The sequence below is a fragment of the Apodemus sylvaticus genome, chromosome 6 (assembly GCF_947179515.1).
Source record: "Apodemus sylvaticus chromosome 6, mApoSyl1.1, whole genome shotgun sequence".
NCBI classification, from domain to species: Eukaryota; Metazoa; Chordata; class Mammalia; order Rodentia; family Muridae; genus Apodemus; species Apodemus sylvaticus.
In genome coordinates, this window is record NC_067477.1 from 96575385 (window position 1) to 96599963 (window position 24579).

General features: G+C 42.8%; 1 non-coding gene across 1 annotated transcript; it reads left to right on the forward strand.

Annotated features, from left to right (window-relative positions):
• The first annotated feature begins 2608 nt into the window (after positions 1-2608).
• LOC127688297 (U6 spliceosomal RNA) lies at positions 2609-2715 on the forward strand. Its single transcript, XR_007978681.1, has one exon. It is a non-coding gene; the product is annotated as a U6 spliceosomal RNA (small nuclear RNA).
• The last annotated feature ends 21864 nt before the right edge of the window (positions 2716-24579 follow it).

The following is a 24579-nucleotide window of genomic DNA, read 5'->3' on the forward strand; positions in this document are numbered from 1 at the left end:
TCCGGGAGGACCCTGCTATACCTCTCCTGGGCATATACCCAGAGGATTCCCCAGCATGCAATAAGGACACATGCTCCACTATGTTTATAGCAGCCTTATTTATAATAGCCAGAAGCTGGAAAGAACCCAGATATCCCTCAATAGAGGAATGGATACAGAAAATGTGGTATATATACACAATGGAGTACTATTCAGCAATTAAAAGCAATGAATTCATGAATTTTTTTTAGGCAAATGGATTGGATGAATTGGAAAATATCATCCTAAGCGAGGTAACACAATCACAAAAGAATACACATGGAATACAATCATTGATAAGTGGATATTAGCCCTGAAGCTCTAAATGCTGAAGATACAATTAGCATATCAAATGATTCCCATGAACAAGGAAAATGAGGGCCCTAATCCTGGAAAGGCTTGATCCAGCATAGTAGGGGAGTACCAGGACAGAGAAAAGGGAGGGAGAAAGATAGGAGAATGGATGGAGAGAAGAGGACTTATGGGACATATGGGGAAGGGGGAACTGGGAAAGAGGAAAGCTTTTGGATTGTAAACAAAGAATATAGAAAATAAAAATATATATTAAAAAAAGAAGGAAGAGGTAAAAAATGTGGGAAAGAAAGAAATGAAATACAGAGAGGGGAGGGAAATAGGGAAAAAGAGAAAGGAGAGATGCATGGAAAGAAAGAAGGAGGAGGGAAAGAGGGAAAGCAGCCAATGGTGAGCTCAGAAGCCCCTTTAGCTAGCTTTAGAGCAAACTTCTGTTCCTTTGCTAGAATTCCAGGCTCAGAAACAGCTTTGTTTTTTAAAAAAATATAACTGTCCTGCATTTTACATTTCAGCTTAGATTTTCTAATATCTGGTACCAGCTGTCTGGCTCAACATTGTCAGACTGAACTGTGCCCAACTGCTAGCAGATGGTAAGCAAGGCTGTGGCCGTCTGGGATCATAGTCCTCCACTCTGGCATCTGAGTGCCACATGGTGCTGGCTGTCAGCACCCCCTGCCACCCTGCCCCATTGTGCTTAGCTGCCTCCGCTGGACACCTACATGGGTGTCTCATTCCTGTTCCCTTCGCCTACATTGAGACGGGGATACAAGGTGGCCCTGCTTAGGAGACTGATTCCATCCTAATCTGAGAGCATGAGGTTGGAAGGCAGTCATCATTGTCTAGGTCTTCCCACACAGGGAGGTGTGTTCAAGCCACAATGCCTTCCTGGGTTCCAGTGCCATCCTTCGGGCCTGACTCATAGCCTGTAAGGGTGGGTGGGGTGGTAAAAATGCTACTGAAGGAGGAGGCAGGCAAGAGTACCTACTGATCTGTTTTCTCTAAAGTTGGTGCTGGTATCTGTATAATCTCTTTGGGGATAGTGTATACACATGAGAACTGCTGATATTCTGAATAAGGGTCTCAATGCTTTAAAGTTATACTAGCAATTACAGGAGCCAAATGCATCTACTTCAACTTAAGTTTATACCAAATTTAATTCAAAATTCAGATCCTCAGTACCACAGTTAACATATAATGGGTCAATAGCCATGTGGCAAATGGTTCGGTGGAAATGTCCTGGGATAAAACATTTTGACCAATCCAGAACAATGCAGAGAAGACTCATTGAGAAGAGATTAACATCAAATTGTGCACTGTGTCTAATTAGGGAGGGAACAGTATTAAGTCGAGTTCCAGCAAGAACTGACAATGAAGTAAGTGTGTGCAAAAGAGACTTGGTTTTTTTCAAAGAGTCAGGTGAGGAAGGATGTCATCCACCATAATTGGATTCAAGAGCCAAGCCACACTTCCCAGAGAGAGATGGAAAGAGACTATGAGGTAGGGCAAGCCATGAGACCTGGCAGTCGCTGCATGCCCAGTGAACATCCATAGCAGTGCTGATCTCTACTGCTGAGCTGAGCTCCAGGCTGAAAGACAGCATAGTTACTTTTTTGTTTGTTTGTTTGTTTTTTGTTTTTTGTTTTTTTGATTTTTTTTTGTTTTTTTGTTTTTTGTTTTTTGTTTTTTGTTTTTTTTTAGCATTATCTCTAGTAGCCCAGGTCTACCTGAAAACAATTCTGGAGCTAGAGACATGGCCTGGTGGGTATGTGCCTGCTGTGCACTTTATATATGGGTGTTAGTCCTTGGCACCCACATAAAAAAAAGCCAAAGGCACATTTGACTCCAGAAGTGGGGGATGGGGAGAGGTGGGTGGATTGCTGGGGTCTTGCTCACTAACCAGTCTCATTGTACAGTGGCAAACTTCAGACTCAGCAAGAGAATCTGCCTTGAAGGTGTATTAGAAAGAGTGATCAATCAGGAGGGCATCTGATATGGCCTATGTAAGAGCTCACATAAGGACTTTGACATATCTGTGCATGTGCATATACACACTCTCTCACACACACTCACACACACACACACACACACACACACACACATGAGAAGGGGTGCAGGTGTAGAGATCCCCTTTCACAGATGAGAAAATTGAAATTCACTGCTATAGAATTATTCTGCCCCATATCCAAGGCTCTGTATGCTCCTTCATACACAAACCTTGTCTGTTCATCTCAGATTCCTCAATGCCTTGGGTGTTGTCAGGGCTTAGAAGTATCCTTTGGTGCTCGCTTTGGCAGCACATATACTAAAACTGGAACAATACAGAGAAGATTAGCATGGCTCCTGCGCAAGGAAGACACGCAAATTCATGAAGCATTCCATATTTTTCTATACCTCTCCTGGGCATATACCCAAAGGATTCCCCATCATGCAATAAAGACACATGCTCCATTATGTTCATAGCAGCCTTATTTATAGTAGCCAGAAGCTGGAAAGAACCCAGATGTCCCTCAAAGGAGGAATGGATACAGAAAATGTGGTATATTTACACAATGGAATACTACTCAGCAATTAAAAACAATGAATTCATGAAATTTTTAGGCAAATGATTGGATCTGGAAAATATCCTAAGTGAGGTAACCCAATCACAAAAGAATACACATGGAATGCAATCTCTGATAAGAGGATATTAATTAGTCCAGAAGCTCTGAATAGCCAAGGCACAATTAGCATAATAAATGACTCCCATGAAGAAGTAAGGAGAGGGTCCTGATCCTGGAAAGGCTTGATCTACCATTGGATGGGAGTACCAGGACAGAGAAAAGGGAGAGAGGTGATTGGAGAATGAGTGGAGAGAAGAAGGTTTATGGGACATATGGGGAGGGGGGAAACTGGGAAAGGGGAAATCGTTTGGAATGTAAGCAAAAAAATATAGAAAATAAAAATACATAATAAAAAAAAGTATCCTTTGATGAGTGCAGGAATAAAAGGGAATTCTAGAAGTTCTAAATTGCAAATTAGAGTCAAATGTACACCCCAGCATGCCTGACACACGCATGATGAGGGACATGGTCAACTCATAGTCAAGACCTTATTAAATCTGACAAAGCCGTTGCTTCCAGTCTTGTCTCTATTATCCTAACATGTGAGTGATTTATTTCCAACTGTCTTACTCTCAGTCCAACTCTATCTAAGGTCCATTGGCCACATGAGGCTACATCTGAAGCTATTACAATAAAAAGGGCCTGGCTCCACAGCCTGTTGGTCCAGTACAGTTGTCTCAACAAAGCCATGTCCGTGGTAAGGCTTCTCTCGGATTCACAGTCTCTCTCTGCTCTGAAAGAGGATAAGTCCTAGATCCTGGCCAATGTCCTGGTGTTGGCCTTCTACAAACTCAAGGAAAAGTTTACATTTCCTCACAAACAAAGATCTGAGCAGGTGGTCTCTTGCAGCTGGCCAGTGTTCAGAGTTCAGAACACAGCTGGTAGTGAGAATCAAGCAGGACCTGAGGGTTGCAGGAGCCAAAATTGGCTACTGAACTCCTACATCTCCAGAAGTTGATGATGCCAGGCAGATTATTGGTGTGAAGAGTTAATGAAAAAAATTATGAGGAGCACTGGCCAGATGTCTGGGACACTAGAAAACACGATGAATGCTATCTGTTAACTAGTTTTACTTTTTGATTTTTGTTTTTTACCAGTTTACTACTGTTCATGATTAATTATTCATATCATTTTTTTTTATTTTTTTTATATGACATTTTTTTTATTATTCGATATAATTTATTTACATTTCAAATGATTTCCCCTTTTCTAGCCCCCCCACTCCCCGAAAGTCCCGCAAGCCCCCTTCTCTTCCCCTGTCCTCCCACCCACCCCTTCCCACTTCCCCGTTCTGGTTTTGCTGAATACTGTTTCACTGAGTCTTTCCAGAACCAGGGGCCACTCCTCCTTTCTTCTTGTACCTCATTTGATGTGTGAATTATGTTTTGGGTATTCCAGTTTTCTAGGTTAATATCCACTTATTAGTGAGTGCATACCATGATTCACCTTTTGAGTCTGGGTTACCTCACTTAGTATGATATTCTCTAGCTCCATCCATTTGCCTAAGAATTTCATGAATTCATTGTTTCTAATGGCTGAATAGTACTCCATTGTGTAGATATACCACATTTTTTGCATCCACTCTTCTGTTGAGGGATACCTGGGTTCTTTCCAGCATCTAGCAATTACAAATAGGGCTGCTATGAACATAGTAGAACATGTATCCTTATTACATGGTGGGGAGTCTTCTGGGTATATGCCCAGGAGTGGTATAGCAGGATCTTCTGGAAGTAAGGTGCCCAGTTTTCGGAGGAACCGCCAGACTGATTTCCAGAGTGGTTGTACCAATTTGCAACCCCACCAGCAGTGGAGGAGTGTTCCTCTTTCTCCACACCCTCTCCAACACCTGCTGTCTCCTGAATTTTTAATCTTAGCCATTCTGACTGGTGTAAGATGAAATCTTAGGGTTGTTTTGATTTGCATTTCCCTAATGACTAATGAAGTTGAGCATTTTTTAAGATGCTTCTCCGCCATCCGAAGTTCTTCAGGTGAGAATTCTTTGTTTAACTCTGTACCCCATTTTTTAATAGGGTTGTTTGGTTTTCTGGAGTCTAACTTCTTGAGTTCTTTATAAATATTGGATATTAGCCCTCTATCTGATGTAGGATTGGTGAAGATCTTTTCCCAATTTGTTGGTTGCCGATTTGTCCTCTTGATGGTGTCCTTTGCCTTACAGAAACTTTGTAATTTTATGAGGTCCCATTTGTCAATTCTTGCTCTTAGAGCATACGCTATTGGTGTTCTGTTCAGAAACTTTCTCCCTGTACCGATGTCCTCAAGGGTCTTCCCCAGTTTCTTTTCTATTAGCTTCAGAGTGTCTGACTTTATGTGGAGGTCCTTGATCCATTTGGATTTGAGCTTAGTACAAGGAGACAAGGATGGATCAATTCGCATTCTTCTGCATGCTGACCTCCAGTTGAACCAGCACCATTTGTTGAAAAGGCTATCTTTTTTCCATTGGATGTTTTCAGCCTCTTTGTCGAGGATCAAGTGGCCATAGGTGTGTGGGTTCATTTCTGGATCTTCAATCCTGTTCCATTGATCCTCCTGCCTGTCACTGTACCAATACCATGCAGTTTTTAACACTATTGCTCTGTAGTATTGCTTGAGGTCAGGGATACTGATTCCCCCAGATTTCCTTTTGTTGCTGAGAATAGTTTTAGCTATCCTGGGTTTTTTGTTGTTCCAGATGAATTTGATAATTGCTCTTTCTAACTCTGTGAAGAATTGAGTTGGGATTTTGATGGGTATTGCATTGAATCTGTATAGTGCTTTAGGCAAAATGGCCATTTTAACTATATTGATTCTGCCGATCCATGAGCATGGGAGGTTTTCCCATTTTTTGAGGTCTTCTTCCATTTCCTTCTTCAGAGTCTTGAAGTTCTTGTCATACAGATCTTTCACATGTTTGGTAAGAGTCACCCCAAGATACTTTATACTGTTTGTGGCTATTGTGAAGGGGGTCATTTCCCTAATTTCTTTCTCAGCCTGCTTATCCTTTGAGTATAGGAAGGCCACTGATTTGCTTGAGTTGACTTTATAATCTGCCACTTTGCTGAAGTTGTTTATCAGCTGTAGGAGCTCTCTAGTGGAGTTCTTTGGGTCACTTAGGTAGACGATCATGTCGTCTGCAAATAATGATAGTTTGACTTCTTCCTTTCCAATTTGTATCCCTTTGACCTCCTTATGTTGTCGAATTGCCCGAGCTAGTACCTCAAGTACAATATTGAAAAGATAAGGAGAAAGGGGGCAGCCTTGTCTGGTCCCTGATTTCAGTGGGATTGCTTCAAGTTTCTCTCCATTTAGTTTGATGCTGGCTACCGGTTTGCTGTATATTGCTTTTACTATGTTTAGGTATGGGCCTTGAATTCCTGTTCTCTCCAAGACTTTAAGCATGAAGGGATGCTGAATTTTGTCAAATGCTTTTTCAGCATCCAATGAAATGACCATGTGGTTTTGTTCTTTGAGTTTGTTTATGTAGTGGATTGTATTGATGGATTTCCGTATATTGAACCAACCCTGCATTCCCGGGATAAAGCCTACTTGATCATGGTGGATGATCGTTTTGATGTGTTCTTGGATTCGGTTGGCAAGAATTTTATTGAGTATTTTTGCATCGATGTTCATAAGGGAAATTGGTCTGAAGTTCTCTTTCTTTGTTGGATCTTTGTGTGGCTTTGGTATCAGCGTAATTGTGGCTTCGTAGAAGGAATTGGGTAGTGTTCCTTCTGTTTCTATTTTGTGGAATAGTTTGAAGAGTATTGGTGTTAACTCTTCTTTGAAGGTCTGGTAGAATTCTGCACTGAAGCCATCTGGTCCTGTGCTTTTTTTGGTTGGAAGACTTTCTATGACTCCTTCTATTTCTTTAGGCATTATGGGACTGTTTAGATGGTCTAGTTGGTCCTGATTTAATTTTGGTATTTGGTATCTGTCAAGGAAATTGTCCATTTCCTCCAGATTCTCCAGTTGTGTTGAGTATAGGCTCTTGTAGTAGGATCTGATGATTTTTTGGATTTCCTCAGTTTCCGTTGTTATATCTCCCTTTTCATTTCTAAGTTTGTTAATTTGGATACTTTCTCTGTGCCCTTTGGTCATTCTGGCTAAGGGTTTATCTATCTTGTTGATTTTCTCAAAGAACCAGCTCCTGGTATTGTTGATTTTTTGTATGGTTCTCTTTGTTTCTACTTGATTGATTTCGGCCCTGAGTTTGATGATTTCCTGCCTTCTACTCCTCCTGGGCGAAATAGCTTCTTTTTGTTCCAGGGCTTTCAGGTGTGTCATTAAGCTGGTAATGTATGCTCTCTCCATTTTCTTTTTGGAGGCACTCAGGGATATGAGTTTTCCTCTTAGCACTGCTTTCATTGTGTCCCATAGATTTGGGTATGTTGTGTTTTCATTTTCATAGTGTTCTAAAAAGTCTTTAATTTCTTTCTTTATTTCTTCCTTGACCAAGGTATCATTGAGTAGAGTATTGTTCAGTTTCCACGTGTATGTGGGCTTTCTGTTGTTTCTGTTGCTATTGAGGACCACTTTTACTCCATAGTGATCAGATAGGAGGCATGGGATTAGTTCGATCTTCTTATATTTGTTGAGGTCTGTCTTGTGACCAATTATATGGTCGATTTTGGAGAAGGTACCATGAGGTGCTGAGAAAAAGGTATATTCTTTTGTTTTAGGATAGAATGTTCTATATATATCTGTTAAATCTAATTGGTCCAAAGCTTCAATTAGTTTCATTGTGTCCCTGTTTAGTTTCTGTTTTCCTGATCGGTCCATTGAGGAAAGTGCAGTGTTGAAGTCACCCACAATTATTGTGTTAGGTGCAATGTGTGCTTTTAGTTTTAATAAAGTTTCTTTTACAAAAGAGGGTGCCCTTGCATTTGGGGCATAGATGTTCAGGATTGTCAGTTCTTCTTTTTGTATTTTTCCTTTGACCAGCAAGAAGTGTCCCTCAGGGTCTCTTTTGATGACTTTGGGTTGAAAGTCAATTTTATCTGATATTAAAATGGCTACTCCAGCTTGTTTCCTGAGACCATTTGCTTGTAAAATTGTCTTCCAGCCTTTTACTCTAAGGTAGTGTTTGTCTTTGACCCTGAGGTGTGTTTCCTGTAAGCAGCAAAATGTAGGGTCCTGTTTACGTATCCATTCAGTTAGTCTGTGTCTTTTTATTGGGGCATTAAGTCCATTGATGTTAAGAGATATTAAGGAATAGTGATTGTTACTTCCTATCATTTTTGACGTTATTTTTTAAATTTGAATGCTTAACTTCTTTTGGGTTTGATGAAAGGTTACTATCTTGCTTTTTCCAGGGTGAAGTTTCCCTCCTTGTATTGGTGTTGTCCTCCTATTATCCTTTTTAGGGCCGGGTTTGTGGATAGATATTGGGTAAACTTGGTTTTGTCATGAAATATCTTAGTTTCTCCATCTATGGTGATTGAGAGTTTTGCTGGATATAGTAGTTTTGGTTGGCATTTGTGTTCTCTTAGAGTCTGCATGAGATCTGCCCAGGACCTTCTAGCCTTCATAGTCTCAGGTGAAAAGTCTGCTGTGATTCTGATAGGTCTTCCTTTATATGTTACTTGGCCTTTTTCTCTTACTGCCTTTAGTATTCTTTCTTTGTTTAGAACATTTGGTGTTTTGATTATTATGTGACGGGAAGTATTTCTGTTCTGGTCCAGTCTGTTTGGAGTTCTGTAGGCTTCTTGTATATTCATGGGCATCTCTCTCTTTAGGTTAGGGAAGTTTTCTTCCATAATTTTATTGAAGATGTTTGCTGGCCCTTTAAGTTGTAAATCTTCACTCTCCTCTATGCCTATAATCCTTAGGTTTGGTCTTCTCATTGTGTCCTGGATTTCCTGGATATTTTGGGTTACAAGCTTTTTGCATTTTGCATTTTCTTTAACTGTTGAGTCCATGGTTTCTATGGAATCTTCAGCATCTGAGATTCTTTCTTCTATCTCTTGTATTCTGTTGTTGATATTTGTATCTCTGTCCCCTGATTTCTTCCCAAGGCTTTCTATCTCCAAAGTTGTCTCCCTTTGAGTTTTCTTAGTTGTTTCTACTTCTGATTTTAGATCCTGGATGGTTTTGCTTAGCTCCTTCACTTGCATGTTTGTGTTTTCCTGTAATTCTTTAAGAGATTTTTGTGTTTTCTCTTTCATGAGCTCAGCCTGTTGACCAAAGTTCTCCTGTATTTCTTTAAGAGATTTTTGTGTTTCGTCTTTCATGACCTCAGCCTGTTGAGCAAAGTTCTCCTGTATTTCTTTAAGTGTTTTTTGCATTTCCTCCTTGTTGGCTTTTGTATTCTCCTGGATTTCTTTCAATGATTTTTGTGTTTCCCTTGCAAGGGCTTCTAACTTTTGATCCATTGTCTCCTGAATTTCTTTATGTATGACCTTCATGTGTTCCTGTACCAGCATCATGACCAGTGATTTTAAATCCAAATCTTGTTTTACTGGTGTGATGGGGTATCCAGGACATGTTGGTAGAGGAGAATTGGGTTCAGATGTTGCCATATTGCCTTGATTTCTGTTAGTGACGTTCCTGCGTTTGCCTTTTGCCATCTAGATCTCACTGGTGTTAGTTTATCTTGTCAGTGCTGGACTCACCAGTGCAAGCTGCCCCTTCCCCATTGGCCTCTGGTGCACAGCTTACCTCCTGCACTGCTTGTAGACAGTGTGCTGCTGCCCAGGCTGTTCAGATCCCAAAGCAGGCACCCGAAGGCTCCCGCTGGGGCCCGCTGGATTCACTGGAGCACACTGACTTCTCCCAGCTGGCCGCCCGGAAGCCCAGCTAGCCACTTGCAGGACTTGGAGATGTAATGCTGCCGCCCAGACTGATCTGGATCCGGAAGTGGAGAGAGTAGAGCTAAGGGCTTCTGCCTGAGGCCTTGCCCCAGATTGTGTCTGTGGAGCAGATGGAGCCCGTGTGCACCCCCAGGGAGTGCCGATGGTGTATGCTACTGTGACCTCCCCTGTGTTCCGCTCACTCCGCTGGGCAGCCGATCTGCCAACCGGGCTGTCGCACACAAGGTTAGCCTGGCCGCCCAGTCCCTGAGTCCAGGCAAAAGCCTGGGAAGCCAAGGTCCGAGCAAAGTTCCCCTATGGCTTTGACTGTTAATTGGGTTTGCCAGGTGACTAGGATGGCGGGTGTGTGCGCCCGCGCTCCCTGAAAGCGCCGGGAGAGTCTGCTTTGCTAACAATCACCTGGGCGGGTTGACTCACAGATGGCCCACCAAGCCGCCCAGTTCTTGGGGTCAGTCCTGTGCCTTTTGGGGCCTGGACCCCCGCTTTGTTAGCCTTAGGCTATGCCTGTTACAGGTCTGCCCGCCTGAGCTCTCTGTCGTCCTGCAGGCAAAATGGCGGCGGCGCGCTCGCAGGCCTGGGCAAAAAACCTCCTGGTTGGGTAGGCACCCCGATGGCCCCCCGACCCGCCCAGGGCCTGGGTGCAGGCCAACGCCCGTCGGGCTCAGACCACCGCGGTGTTGGCCTCGGATTATGTTTGTGTACCTCAGTCTGTCCGATTCCTGGAGTAAGGAACCAAGATGGATGCTCCTCTCCTGACTGGTGGGAGGCCGAGTTCTGAAGTGGCCTCCGTGCAGGAAAGGCGCCGCACAACTGCAGCTGCTTGCTGTCCGGCTGGTCAGCGAAGGTCAGTGGTCGTGGGCGCAGGGCCTAAATGGTCCCTGTGACGCCTTGGTTCCACTGCAGATGGCCCTTCAGCTGGAGCAGCCACTGCTGCCGCTGCTGTCGCCGCCGCCGCCGCCGACCTAAATCCTCATATCATTTTTTAAATCCCTTTACAAGTTAACTACTGATTACTGAAGAACAAGGGTTGTTCTAGATTCTTCTTCCAATACCTAATACAACTGTAACATAGTATGAAGCATAGTATTTTTTTAAAGATTTGTTTGCTTTATTTATGAGTATACTGTCTTCAGACACACCAAAAGAGGGCATTGGATCCCCATTACAGATGTTTGTGTGCTACCATGTGGTTGCTGGGAATTGAAGTCAGGGCCTCTGGAAGAGCAGTCAGTGCTCTTAACCACTGAGACATCTCTCTAGCCCATGAAGCATAGTACTAATGTTATGCAAAGTTGATTGATATTTGCCAACTTCTCACCACTCTAATGTCAGAGATGCCCTGTGTAACCTAGCCCCATATTCCCCTTGAATAAAATCTGCCATGCCCATTACTCCTGCTGCTCTTAAAGAGTATTTAAAAGACACAATATTCCCATGTCATGCTTGTCACAATTGACTGGACTTGGGGGTGGGGGTCGGTAGACCCAGAGCTGGTGAACCGCCATCGTTTAACAGAAAGCTTTTTTGTTTCCCTTTATGCAAAGGGAAGAACCAAGTTGTCAGTTCCTGGTCAGTGCTGCAGCTGGAGAGTCGTACCAAGTCTGGACTGGAGGGAGAATGGCCTCTGTATGTTCTTCTACAGAGGAGGAATGGTTACCAGAAGAATTTGTAACAAGAAGAAGGGAATGTAGCAGCCTGGAATGGGTTTCCCAGTCAGCCCCTCAACTTGGGCTTTCCTATCATTGTTTTTTCTTTCAATCCCATAATATAACTTTGGTATCTGTGAACTTTGAGTCAGTGTATCCTTCCTAGTACAGTTGTAGTGGTAGGTGACACAGACCCTGTGTAGGAAGTACCAGTTGCCCAGCTTGGCTCTCCATGGCCCATTCAATTTCTGACCTAGATATACAAATCATCAAGAGAAGATACTCTGTGTTTTGTGGAGACGTTGGCCCATGCTCTAAACTGATAGTGCTTTACTCTCAGATTTGCTTGGACTCCACATGGGCCCTTGGGCTCAAATACACATAAGAGCTAAGATGAAAGTCTGTGCCTCAGCCACATAGAATATGGATGTGGCTGATTGAGTAGGGTCATTTCCTTGGGAATGTTATAGCTTCTTCCATATCTGGTGCCATAAACCTTTAAGGAAGTGGCTGCCACTGTACTGGGTCATAATGAAGGAATCAAACTACAGGAAGTGCATGGACTGCTGCATTTCTTCTGTATTCTTCAAGTAATAACTAGCCACACGGTGTCCTGCAGGCAACAGAGTCTGGATGAAGACATCCCTAGCTGGGCATTCAGTAATGAAAGGGCCACAAGCACAGAGACTTTCCAGCCATCCTCTGTACCATGACCTACCTTTTATCTCCAAGCTCAGTCCTAGCTCCCCTTTAGGTTTTTTTAGAGTAGCAAGAAGAGGAAAAGAGAGGAGACACAGTTGGCAAGGAGCTGATCACCGTGTACTGTCATGTACAAGACATAATTGAAGCATTGTCATGTTCAGAATACCTATTTCAATCATCATCCCTGATAAGACACATTCCCTCTGTACTGAAATGAATGAGAAGGGCCCCCTTTTAGAAGGAAGAATGGGAGTGAGCGCCTGAATTCCCCATCTACATGTATCTATCTGAAGTTACCATGAAGCTTGATCATAGCTGATATTTGCAAAGATATCGAGAAATAGGCATAAGCAGGCATGGAAGTCCATGTCTTTAGTCCCAACACTTAGGAAGCAAAACCAGGCAGATCTCTTTTGAGTTTAAGGCCAATCTTGTCTATACAGTGAATTTTAATCCAGCCAAAACTTAATAATATATAGGTATATGTATAATTATTTAATAGAAAAACAAATTACCATTCAGATTTGTGGAAGGACTTACTCAGTTCCACTCCTCTGGGAGAAATGGGGGAATCTACACATGGGTCTCCTTATTCTGAACAGTGAGTCTTTTGCATAAGCTCTGCTAGCAAGTATTGGATAAACACTGGACTTGAATGACCCTAAGGTACAAGTCTTTCATTTTTCTCAGGAAGCTTTGCATTCCTGGGCTTGCAGGGGCTGGGGAGACAGAAACCTCAGAGTGAAGGTGTCTCAGCAATGGCTGTTAAACTAGCTAGATGACTTCCACCTTTTTTAAAAAATTAATTTATTAAAATTTTATAAGTGAATTATCTTTGTATCAACATTAGGTCTTTTTAATTCAATATATTCTTTACTTGCATTTCAAATGATATCCTCTTTCCTGAATTCCCCCCTCCCCAAAAGTCCCATAAGCCCTCTTCCCTCCCCCTGTTCCCCAATCACCCCTTCCCACTTCCTTGCCCTGGTATTTCCCTACATTGCTGCACTGAGCCTTTCTAGGACCAGGGACCTCTCCTTCCTTCTTCTTGGGCATCATTTGATATGTGGATTGTTTCTTGGGTATTGCGAGCTTGTGAGCTAATATCCACTTATCAGTGAGTGCATACCATGTGTGTTCTTTTGTTATTGGGTCGCCTCACTCAGGATGACATTCTCCAGTTCCACTCACTTGCCTAAGAATTTCATGAATTCATTGTTTTTAATATCTGAGTACTATTCCATAGTGTAAATATACCACATTTTCTGTATCCATTCCTCCGTTGAGGGATATCTGGTTTCTTTCCAGCTTCTGGCTATTATAAATAGGGCTGCTATGAACATAGTGGAGCATGTGTCCTTATTACATGCTGGGGAATCCTCTGGGTATATGCCCAGGAGTGGTATAGCGGGGACCTCTGGTAGTATCATGTCCAGTTTTCTGAGTAACCACCAGACTGACATCCTTAGGTGACTGGCAAGTCCTGCCATGGAACCTGGAGATGGTTTGTCTTTAGGTAAGAATCACAGATTCTGTCTCTGAGGTGCATACATTTGTTGTTTTAGCTAGAGGATGAGATGAAGTCTCCAAGCCCTGTTTTCCTCTGGTTCTTAGCAGAAGTGGAGAAGGCATAGCCTTCCTCGGGACGTCCTTCACCACGTGAGCAGGCTGCAACTCTATCTTTCCCACCAAGCCCTGTATGTTTGCAAGGCCCTGTGCCAGACATCTGCTCTTGAGTTTCCTGTCTTGGGATCAATGCTTGTCTTAATTTTTTTTTAGCCCATGTCTGAGATTTTAATTTGCTTGTGTAGTGTGTGTGGGGGGATGGTATCATTTTTTACATATGTACACCTAAGTGAGGGTACCTGGCAATAACATGAGGTATCTCCCCACACTTGCTTTCTGTTTTATTCATTGGCAGAGTCTTTTTTAAACCCAGAACTCACTGATTCAGGCTGCTCTCCCTAGTCAGTTGCTCAGGGGATTGTTCTGAGTGTTGATGCTGAAGAAGGCTACCACTCTCACCTGGCTTCAGGTGCACTCCGGAGAGCTGAACTACCATTCTCACACTTGTTTAGCAAGCGCTTTATCCACTGAGCCTTCTTCCCAACCTCCTGTGTGATCTTTAATCTCCTATCTCATTTAAATATTTAAATATTTAAATAAGTTTAAACACTTATCAATATGTGAAAATGTATGATATCATCACTGAGGAAGAAACGCAAGCTGGGCACAGGGGACTACTAGGAATGGAAGTTCCCTCTTCACCCTGGGCTTCTCTCCCTCTGGCTTCATATAGGCTACAGATAGGTGACATGTCTCAGCTAATCATATCTTCTTGCTTGCCAAAGATAAATGCAGGAGAGAGTGATTGAACCCCAAGCTTGCTGATTCAACAAAAAGGAAAATTTGGGGATAAGTTTTCCTTCCCAGTTAGTAGGAGTCCTTTTGCAATATTTCATCACTAGGATACCTGGCTATAGAGGATACAGAGAGTGAGGCTAACCCACACAGGATGAGAAGCCTGGCCAGCAGAATCCTGTGCACGGCAGCCCACCTTATTTACATGCTGGATACTCTTTCTGATCACTGGGGGCTTTACCTGTTGGGCACTGCATACAGGTCAGATCCTACCACACTTCCTTTTTCCTCTAGTTGCTGATGTAATTCATTCGCTCCCCCTACTCAGTGCTTTGGAAATCAGGTATTATGAGGGTGGTTTTCAGGAAATGATAGGACCACCTAGGGCATTGGAAAAACAAAAATGAATGATTGAAAGTTGATCTACTTTGGTCTCAATTGGCCATTCACATACAAATCTAGGGGACATACACACACACACACACACACACACACACACACACACACACACACACGTATACTATCTAGACACCCATTGCCAAGGCTTTGAGATGTTCAGAGAAAGCTCAGATTTTAATATTTCAAGATAGAGTAGCTCTCCCACTTCCTTCCCACTCCTTCCCCATTCTCCCATCAGCTCCACCCACGCCCTCTACACTCCCACCCACGCCCTCCTGTTTGGTTGTTGTATGCTAAGGAGCAATACAGCCACTTTTACAAATGCATTTTTTCCTTTAAAACAAAACAGTCTGAGGTTAGGCACTAACTCATATAGCTTGTATCATAGAGTATCATAGAGTTGTATATACTAACTCACATAGCTTGTATCAGCTTGCATGGTGTTTCATTTTAGTTGCCAACAACCCGCCGCAGCAGTCCCTCACATGCCTTTGTGTTTATGAGGTATTCCCTTGAGTCTCTACCTTCCTCTGGACATAGTGAACAAAGCCACCTGCTCTGCTTATACAAGGCATTAAGATTCAACAGACCCTCATCTTTTAAAATGTATTTCTCATTTGCCTAAAAAAGTAAAAACTTGCCTTGATCTGGATTAAGTCTCCACTTGACTGTTTGGATTTTGGAGATTGTCAGTGCTTAGCACAGGGCTAATTTATCCCTTCCACCCACAGATAGGAATCCTGCTGTACATGAGCATGGCCCTGGGTTCTGTGTGCTTGCTCACTGATGTGTGTGAAAGTCCGGTACTTGAATGATTAATTGAAGATCCAACAAAGGTCTTGGGACACAATAATTCTTTCTGGGAAATGGGATTAAAATTTAACCCTTCTCCAATTTCCTCTCTTTGTAGTGAAAATTTCATTTTTCATCTGTTGGCTAAATAATTCCGCGTGCAGTCAGTCATCTGTAAATTAATCTTGAGTTAATTCCTCAGTCTCCTGTCCTCTAATATATAATTTGCCAGAAGAAAATACAGAGCCATCCATCTTTCATCAGGCCCAGGGTGAGGAAGGTGGACAGAATTCCCTGATCTGAAGCCTGGGGCCTCACATCTGGCTCAGGCTGGTGTCTGGAACCATTCTGCACATTGATCCACCAGTCAGTCTGCAGAGATAGCAGCTTCAGAAGACCATGGAATCAAATGTGAGCTAGGATTTGAGAGTCAGCCCCAGGAACAGGCCGTGTGAAAACTGGTTTATGAGCCAGAATCCAGGCCTGAAGCCCACAAGAAGCCTACCGGCCAACTGACCAGCCACATTTAACAAGCTTTGTGTAATCTTTCCCCTTCATCAGAATGAAGAGCATTCCTGGGGTCGTGGGCAAGACACAGTCCTCTGAGCCTGGCGCAGCAGAGGGACCATCTTTATAAGCTTCAGGCACAGAAACCTAAAGAGAACCATGTGCCATGTCACTTGCAACTCCTCTAGGAATGAGTGGCCTTCCTGTCCTTGCTGCTGGTCCCTGGCTATATCTGAATACACCCTAGGCACTCTTTTTCTCCCATGCTCCACCTAACAATGAAAATTCCATGTAAGTTTTAGAGTTACCAAGATTGTACCAAAAGAAGATGAGGGAAGGGATGATCGTAGGTGTGCCAAGGTTTGGTCCTCTGTGCATTTCAACAGAGCAACTAAACACACACACACACACACACACACACACACACACACACACACACACACGGCAGGACACTCACTGTGCCAATGGGCACAGAGCTTTTGTATAAGGATATACAAAAAGCCATTTCTACAGATCCCTCTAGACAAGTTTATGGTGATGAAACAGGAGGCTTTGGTCTTATCTGGGACCTTTCTGCTTGAAAAATCCCCGTGGATCCTCCAGGGGCTCCCACAGGGATCAAGGGCTGTGGAAAGGAAGATTTGCATGTAGATTTCAGAGTGAAAAGAGACAATGAATTCATAGACTTCCCTAGAGCAGGCCTGGGACAGCCAGCCAGCACCAGGGCTGGATTGTTTATGCAAGCCCTGGGCTGCAAAGGCGTTTTCCTGGGGGTGTTTATGTCTTCCTGGGGTCTGGATGGTGATCACCAGACAGACAGGAGGACCGCTCATCTGGTGGCTGGCATGTTTGTTTCCCCTTCCACTTGAATTTGTAAAGACTCCCTCCATGGGACAGAGCTCTGCTTACAAAGTTAACACCATGGTGGCTGGGGAGGGTTGGATGGGGGATGGGGGTCAGGGTGAGGCCAGGCCAGCCAAAGAGTATACAGTGCAAGCAAGCACAAAGACTACAGGTATGTGTGTTCTCACAGCTATGGCAATGGTGCCCTAGCAAATCCTGCCTGCTGGCAGTGATCTCAACCCCTGGTGAGTTCTTGAGAGCTCATAATAGCTTGGGAGAACTCTTACCACAGCCAGAATTGCAGATAAAAATATGAAGAACACAAATGTATCTTCTTTAGATTGTTAACCTGGGATCTCAAAAACAGTATAAACGGCTGGGTATGAAGGCCTACTCATGGAATCCCAGCATTCTGGGAAGCAGATGCAGGAGGATTGGAAGTTCAAGGCTATGCTCTGCTACATAGCAAGTTCAAGGCCAGCCTGGCTACATGAGACTGCTTTAAGACATATTTACACACTGAAAGAATTATACATACATACAAACACACATATATACACAGACATATATATATCATACACACATCACACACATTATATATACTTATCACACACAGAAAAACATATATAAACACACACAAAGATTTAATCTCCATTTCCTTCATTATTATTGACACAAAGAAATTTATTACTATAAAAATAGGGGAGAGTATTATGTTAATGTAAACATTTATAGACCCTCTATTTTTTCAAATAAATAAAATTCATTTTTGTCAATATCTTTAATGAGGATCATGTGATAAAGTCTGGGATCCTTAGAAAAGTCTCAGAATAACTTCTACAAACTTAATTTTTGGAATTTATGTGTAACATTAAGACAATGGGGACAGGATCAGAGCATCCCTGTGAGGAATAATCCACCTAGCTAGAATTATTACAGAACTCAGACACCCTCAATCTGAGCAGACACTGCTGTTCCAGAGCCACGACTGGCTTTGTGGACCTAGGTTTTCATGTTGGGGCACTTGGCTTGGCCTGTGGGTACACATGGTAATAAAGAGGCCAGCAAACCCAACAGAGAGCTACAAAATTAACCCCAGACTGTGGTCCGAGCTAATGAGGACCAGACCCACAGGCCAAACACCAGACACACAAATCCTAGCCTCAATTATTTTAATTTTCCCCCATTTTAAGGGTCATCAGGAAACCCCTTCCAGCTTTATTCCAGTGTAAATGAAGACATTGTAAAATTTAAAAAGACAGTTGAGAGTTTGAGGTAGCCTTCTCTTTTAGTAGAGTTTGAGAACGTGAGCTCAGCACACAACTGTCATTGTGTTTACTCTTCATGATAATCAGGAGAGTGGGGATGGAAAACTCTGGTCTGGGACTGCTCTTTGTACTTAGTGAACATGCACTGTTTGTATCTTACTTCAATATGCCATTTCAGTATATGTGTGTATCTTCCACGGCTTAAACAAATGAGCAATAAAAACACCCAAGAGTCAAAGCACAAAACCCTGCGCTCAAGATTTAAGTATTAAAAAATGTGGAGTAGGGTGTGGGGAGGTGGCCTGGTCAATAAACTGCCATCTGCTTAAGCAGGGCGATCTGGGTTGGATCCGAGGCACACACAAGAATGGTAGTGCTAAGGTACATGCACGCGCGCGCACACACACATACATATACATGCCCACACATTTTATATGCACTCATGCACAGACATGCACATGTGCCCACACACAACACACACATGCATATGGTCACACAGTTATAATCCCAGCACTGGGGAGGATAAAGCAGGGTACGAGGGGTTTACTAGCCACCAGTGTAGACAAATCAGCAAGTTCCAGGTTTATTGAGAGACCTTGTCTCAAAAATTAAGGTTGAGAGCAAAGGAAGACAATCACCATTGACCTCTGGCCTCCGTGAGCATTCTGCACACATGTGCACATACAGGAGCACACACAACAACTGAAATAGCGGGATAGAACATGAGGAAGGACAATATGTGCTAAGAAAAGAACAAGCTCTCAGACTTTGTCTTGTGAACTGCAGAGTAAGAGGATGGAGTCTGTGACTCCTCCAAATCCAAATCTGCATGCTATTGCTTGAGATCATGGCCTTAGCATGGCAGAGGGTTAGAAACCCCTCTGAACAACTTCAAGCATAGTTATATAAATAAATGGCATGTTCAGGATCCAATTTCCTGGATGTTGTTTGACACATACACTGCAATGATTGTGTGTCCCTGTAACTCTCTGTTGAAATCGTAACACCAAATGAGATGTCCTTATTGAGTGTGGCTTCTTGGGAAGAGACTGGATACTGAAGGTGACAGCTCTCTTCCAGGAATACTAAAGTGAAGTGTCCCCAGAAGCACGTATATCAGCACTGTGACCTTGGCCTGCAGTTTCTGAAATGTAAGGAACAAGTATCCATTGAGAAAGCTACCGCCTGGTCTAGGATTCTCCTACTGCAGCTGGAACAAGAAGAACAGTTAAGAAACATGTTCTAAGACACCATGTGACCTAATGAGACACAGTTGACTCCACAAAGAGAACTTGGCAAGAAATATGATGGCACACACTTGCTGTAACATGAACCCTGGCCTGCTAAGTTGTCCAGGGTACTGACTATGTAACCAAACTACAAACTCAAAAGTTGTGGATATTTTTCCCAGGCAGGATGAATCCAAAAGGACTAAAGGAAAATATTCCGTGCAAGTCAGTTCTAGACATGTGTTTTCAACAAGGAGAGAGAGATGGAATGGAGGGTTGTAGAAACAGAGAGCAGGGAGTGGGAGCAGCCATTTCTAAAGTACTATTTTAGAGAACTTTGTAGAAACCTTCAGGAACTATAGAACAGCTCACCAAAGTGAGCTCTAATTATTTTTTATTACATTTTTTTACTTCCTTAATTTGTAGTGGAGGGTGTCTGCTATATAAAAATCATCCCGCTTTATATACCAAGGGAAACATTCTTGTATTAAGCAAATAACTACACACAGTTCTCATATACCGAGGAAAGCTGTACATGTTGATACTTTTATAAAATAGATAACAAAGTAAATCATGAAAACTGGGCCAATGTAGCCCACGGACGAGCTCAGAAGCATGACTCAGAGGCCTCTGACTAAACCTACAGGAGAGTCATCTATCTCCCTTTGCCCCATTTCCCACAAGTCTGACTGTGCGAAGGACAGCTGTGCATCCTGGAATCCATCTTCTGATGTCACCCCGATGATTTATTCAGAGCTGGTCAGGGACTAGCTTTGTCAATAATGAGCAGTGCAGTGCAGGAAAGAAATGCTGTGTTCCAGTTCTCAGTAAGAGTAAGTCTCCTTGGGGTGACTTCGTGGGGGTGGGCAATAGACTCAATTTGCATTTTCATGGTTTATTTCTGAAAACATGGAGGTGTTGGGTAGAGAGAAAAGGGTACAAAGATCAGTGACCTGTGGGTTGTTGCACCCTTGTGATAGGTTAATACTGATTGCTAGTGTAGGAGACAGGCCTCTGGGCACATCTGTGAGGCAGTTTCTAGATTGGGTTAAATGAGGTCTGAAGACATACTTAACTGAGAGTGGTACCACTCTGTGTATTGGAGTCCTGGACTGAGTATAAAAGACAAAATGTTCTAAACACTAGCATTCATCTCTTGCTGTTTTCTAACTGTGGGTATGATGCGACTGGCATCTATGGCTCTGGCCAACATGTCTTTCCCACCATGACAGACCGTACGCTTGAATTGTAAGCTACACAAATCGGTATTTCCTAAGTCACTTTTTTTGTCAGGCATTGTGTTGAGGCAAGGAGACAAATAGCTAAAACGATCATTCATTGTCATTCAGTGGACTCTTACACCATATGCATGTTGAGCTACCAGAGATTCATACAAGGTCTCCTTCTCATATCAGTAATGATAGGACTTGTATTTATACAAATATGATAATCACACAACTTGAAAAGTACTGGAGTAGATTATCTTGAAGGTCCCTGGATTTGAAATCACCAAAGCACCCAATTCAAGTCATGCCCATGAATTCAGCCCAGTGTTAAGGTATACTTTGACATGAGCAGTAGTTTCATAAAACAAGGGAAAACTGGACCAAAACAAGGGGAGACAACTCTGTAACCCACATGATTTTGAAAAGGAATTATCCAGAGATGTATCAGAGAGCTTGTGCCCTCTTGAAAGCTTGTTCTTCCTTCACTCGTTCCAATGAACCATGTGTGTGCCACAGGTGAGACTGTCGGCTCTCTGTTGCTTAATCTTCAAGTGTTCCAATGAGACTTTTATCTATACTTAGCAATATTGATGTGTGTCAATATGATAGTGCTGGACCAGGGTTGCCCAACTGTTCCATCAAAACTCATGGATGTGCTCTGTGGGTCATTGATGGCTGCCTGACATCTCATGGATGGTTGTAAAGAGTATATTGTCCTCCTGTCTCCATCCAGAGCTTTCTAGTCTATAATGCGGTTTCTTAACCATTTATGAACATTCTAAAATGTTGACCTATGAGTTTTACCTTAGCCTGTCTAAAGTGGCCTGGAGTCTGCATATCTGATAAATTTCTAGAGGGCTATTGATGAGCCTAGGTATTCAAAACCTTGCCTCTCAGAGCCTTTCTACCTTGACAGCAGGAGTTATAAGCTCACTGTCCTGGTAAGGGACTTGATTAATCACTGATTCTAACACCATTTCCTGTCCAAGGAAGTAGAATTTACCAAAGTAAGTTAAGTAGGAGATGCCTAGCCAAAACTCATCCACATGACTGGCCCTTACCTGTTGACATCAGTATGTTTCTTTATAGGGTGTTTGAGAGTCACCAAGGCTATGGTCACAGAATTTCCACTGAGGGTGGACATGACACAAAGAACAAGAGGCAGGGGAATGTTCTTCTGTTTCTGGACACTGAATACTGGGGTCCGAGTAACCAAATTTGTGTATCAGGCTTGACAGCAAGCACCTTTAATTGGCTGAGCCCTTTAAAAAAAAAAAGAGTAAGACAGAAAAACAGGTCAGTGTAGGTGTAGTCCTTCATTCACTTCTGATGAATTTTCAGTCCGGCTTTTCTCAGAAAAAGCGTCTTTATGGCTCACAATCCCAGATCAGAGATCACCAGAGCCATATGAAGCTAACCTGCCGGAAATCCACCCAGAGACTGGCAAAAGGGGATGGATTATGAATTGAAAATCTCTCTCTCCCTCTCTCTCTCTCTCTCTGTGTGTGTGTGTGTGTGTGTGTGTGTGTGTGTGTGTGTTGCCAGAAAAAGCAAGCTGCAGGCTCACAAATGACATTTACAGAAGAGCTTATGTGGGCCTTGGACAATGTACATATGTTTTTTGTTAGGGCAACTAAAGAGCACTTTGTAAAGATTTAAGTGTGCACTGTGCAGTCTGTGCCCTTATTTAACAGCTCTGATGGCAGAAGGCGCTTTCTGTAGCCAAGGAGCCCTGGTGTCAGGCTCTGGGGACTCTAAGAACCCTTATGCAGTTCATAGTTTCTGCTCACTGGATAACTGTAAGGATCCAATTACAACCCCCAGCCCCTGCTCCTAGCACAGACAGGACTATGCAGGGCTGGCCTGGGGACCACACGGAGAGCTGACTATAAACATTCTACCAGATTTCAAGTTGGTTTACTTTACCAAATGGCACTTCCTATCTCCTGATTCTCACCTTCTTAAGCAAGGACCTTTTGAAAACCCTTTCTTAATTAGTTTACTTTCACATATGCCCTCTACAGCTGTTTGGGGGAAAGGTGTGGGATTCTTGGCTTCTAAGAGTCCTGTGAAAAGTGAAACTGTTCTCATCAAGCCCAGGGCTACAGGCAAGACTTAGGGGGAAGGGGGCTTAAATTGACCTTGGAATTTCTTTTCTCCCATGAATTTAATACTACTGAGGAAAGAAGCCAATGGTATGTGTTTAGTTGGCATGTGCCAAGGCAGGGCCATGCCTATCAAAGCCCTCACTCTCCACCGGTTCATGGATAGCCCCACTTTCCCTTCCAACAAGTCACTGCTCTAATGCCTTTGACCTTCTGGGATTGACAGGCAGCCTTCACCAATAAAGAAAAACAGAACTTTTCTTTGTCTGTCTCATGTCTATCAATTGTTTGAATCAATACAAAACACCTTCAGTTATTACATAAGTAATAAACATGTGGCATATTTCATGCCTATTATATGAACTGAAAACTGGAAGGCTCACTTGGTACCTCCAACTGCATGTTCAGAGCTAAACAAGTCAAGATTGATCCATGCCACCGTAAGCACACCAGCTCGCAGAAGCTTGCAGGGTTGACCTGGTTAGTGCTCAGATCGATCAGAGAAGTAAAGGCAGAACCCAGAGTTCTTTTCCTTCACTCCTCATCCAGAAAGCTTTCTTCAGAGGCACCAGAATCAAAGACTGCCAGGATTTTCTGAGAGGATGTAGCCAAGAACTAAGAGTTCTTGACCTACCATGGGGATGTGGGGACCTGCGTCTGTGGGCTAAGGAAGGTCTAAGAGCTTCAATTCTGACCCTGACAGCTTTTGGGCCACACCAGAGCCTGATGTGTACTGTTTACCAGTTACACCTATTTTTCATAATAAATACTCTTCCATTCTTATTAATATACAGAAGGAAATTGTAAGTACACACACACACACACACACGTACACATACACAAGTGCTGTTCACAGAAGCAAAAGATACAATCAAGTCTTTAACTTTAAAAAATGAGCTCTTATTCTGAAAAGATTACCATGGTTAGTAAAGATGCCACTTTAAGTGAACACATGGGTAGTTATTAATTGTATCACTTTATCCCACAATATCTCAGTGCTGAGTTGCCTCTGTAACTGTTACCATTGTCTATTCCTAAGCTTATTCATCACTAACAATTAGCTACTCTGTGACCATGAAGCCATACCAGCCATTTCCCTCTGTCAAACCTTGTGGCTCCCAATCTACTTTCTGTCTTTATAAGCTTAATAGCCTTAGGTATTACACACAGACAGATTCTATATGAATTATTCTTTCTGGGTAGATTATTTCACTTAGCACAGTACTTCCAAGACCCATCTATGTTATAGGATATGTTGAAACTTTGTTCCTTTATATAACTAAACAATATTCCATCCTACGGATGTGCCACATTTTGTTAATTTGTCATCCAGAAAGACACTTGACTTCATTTTTTGCTTCTGTGAACAGTATTGTTGTTAGTGTGTGCATCTGTGTGTGTGTGTGTGTGTGTGTGTGTGTGTGTGTGTGTCTGTGTTTGAGTCTCCACTTTCTATTCCTTCCTTTAATGTTAAGCATGCTGCTTCAGTCCTATGGTAGCTTCCTACTTAACTTCCTGGGAACTGGTTAGCATAAGCACTTCCTTTTGTGAGTGTGACAGACCCCATACCACAGTGCAGTGACAGCATAATCCATGTTTATCTAAAGGCAGACAAGCAATCATTTTATTTATTGCCATTTAAATTTGTGGTACAAAGACATGAATCGGGCTTGAAGCATGTGTAAAACAAAGTGGATGAATTTAAATAAACACAAAACATGTACTAAAGTGAGATAAATTAGTTTGAACGAAAAAATTATGGGTG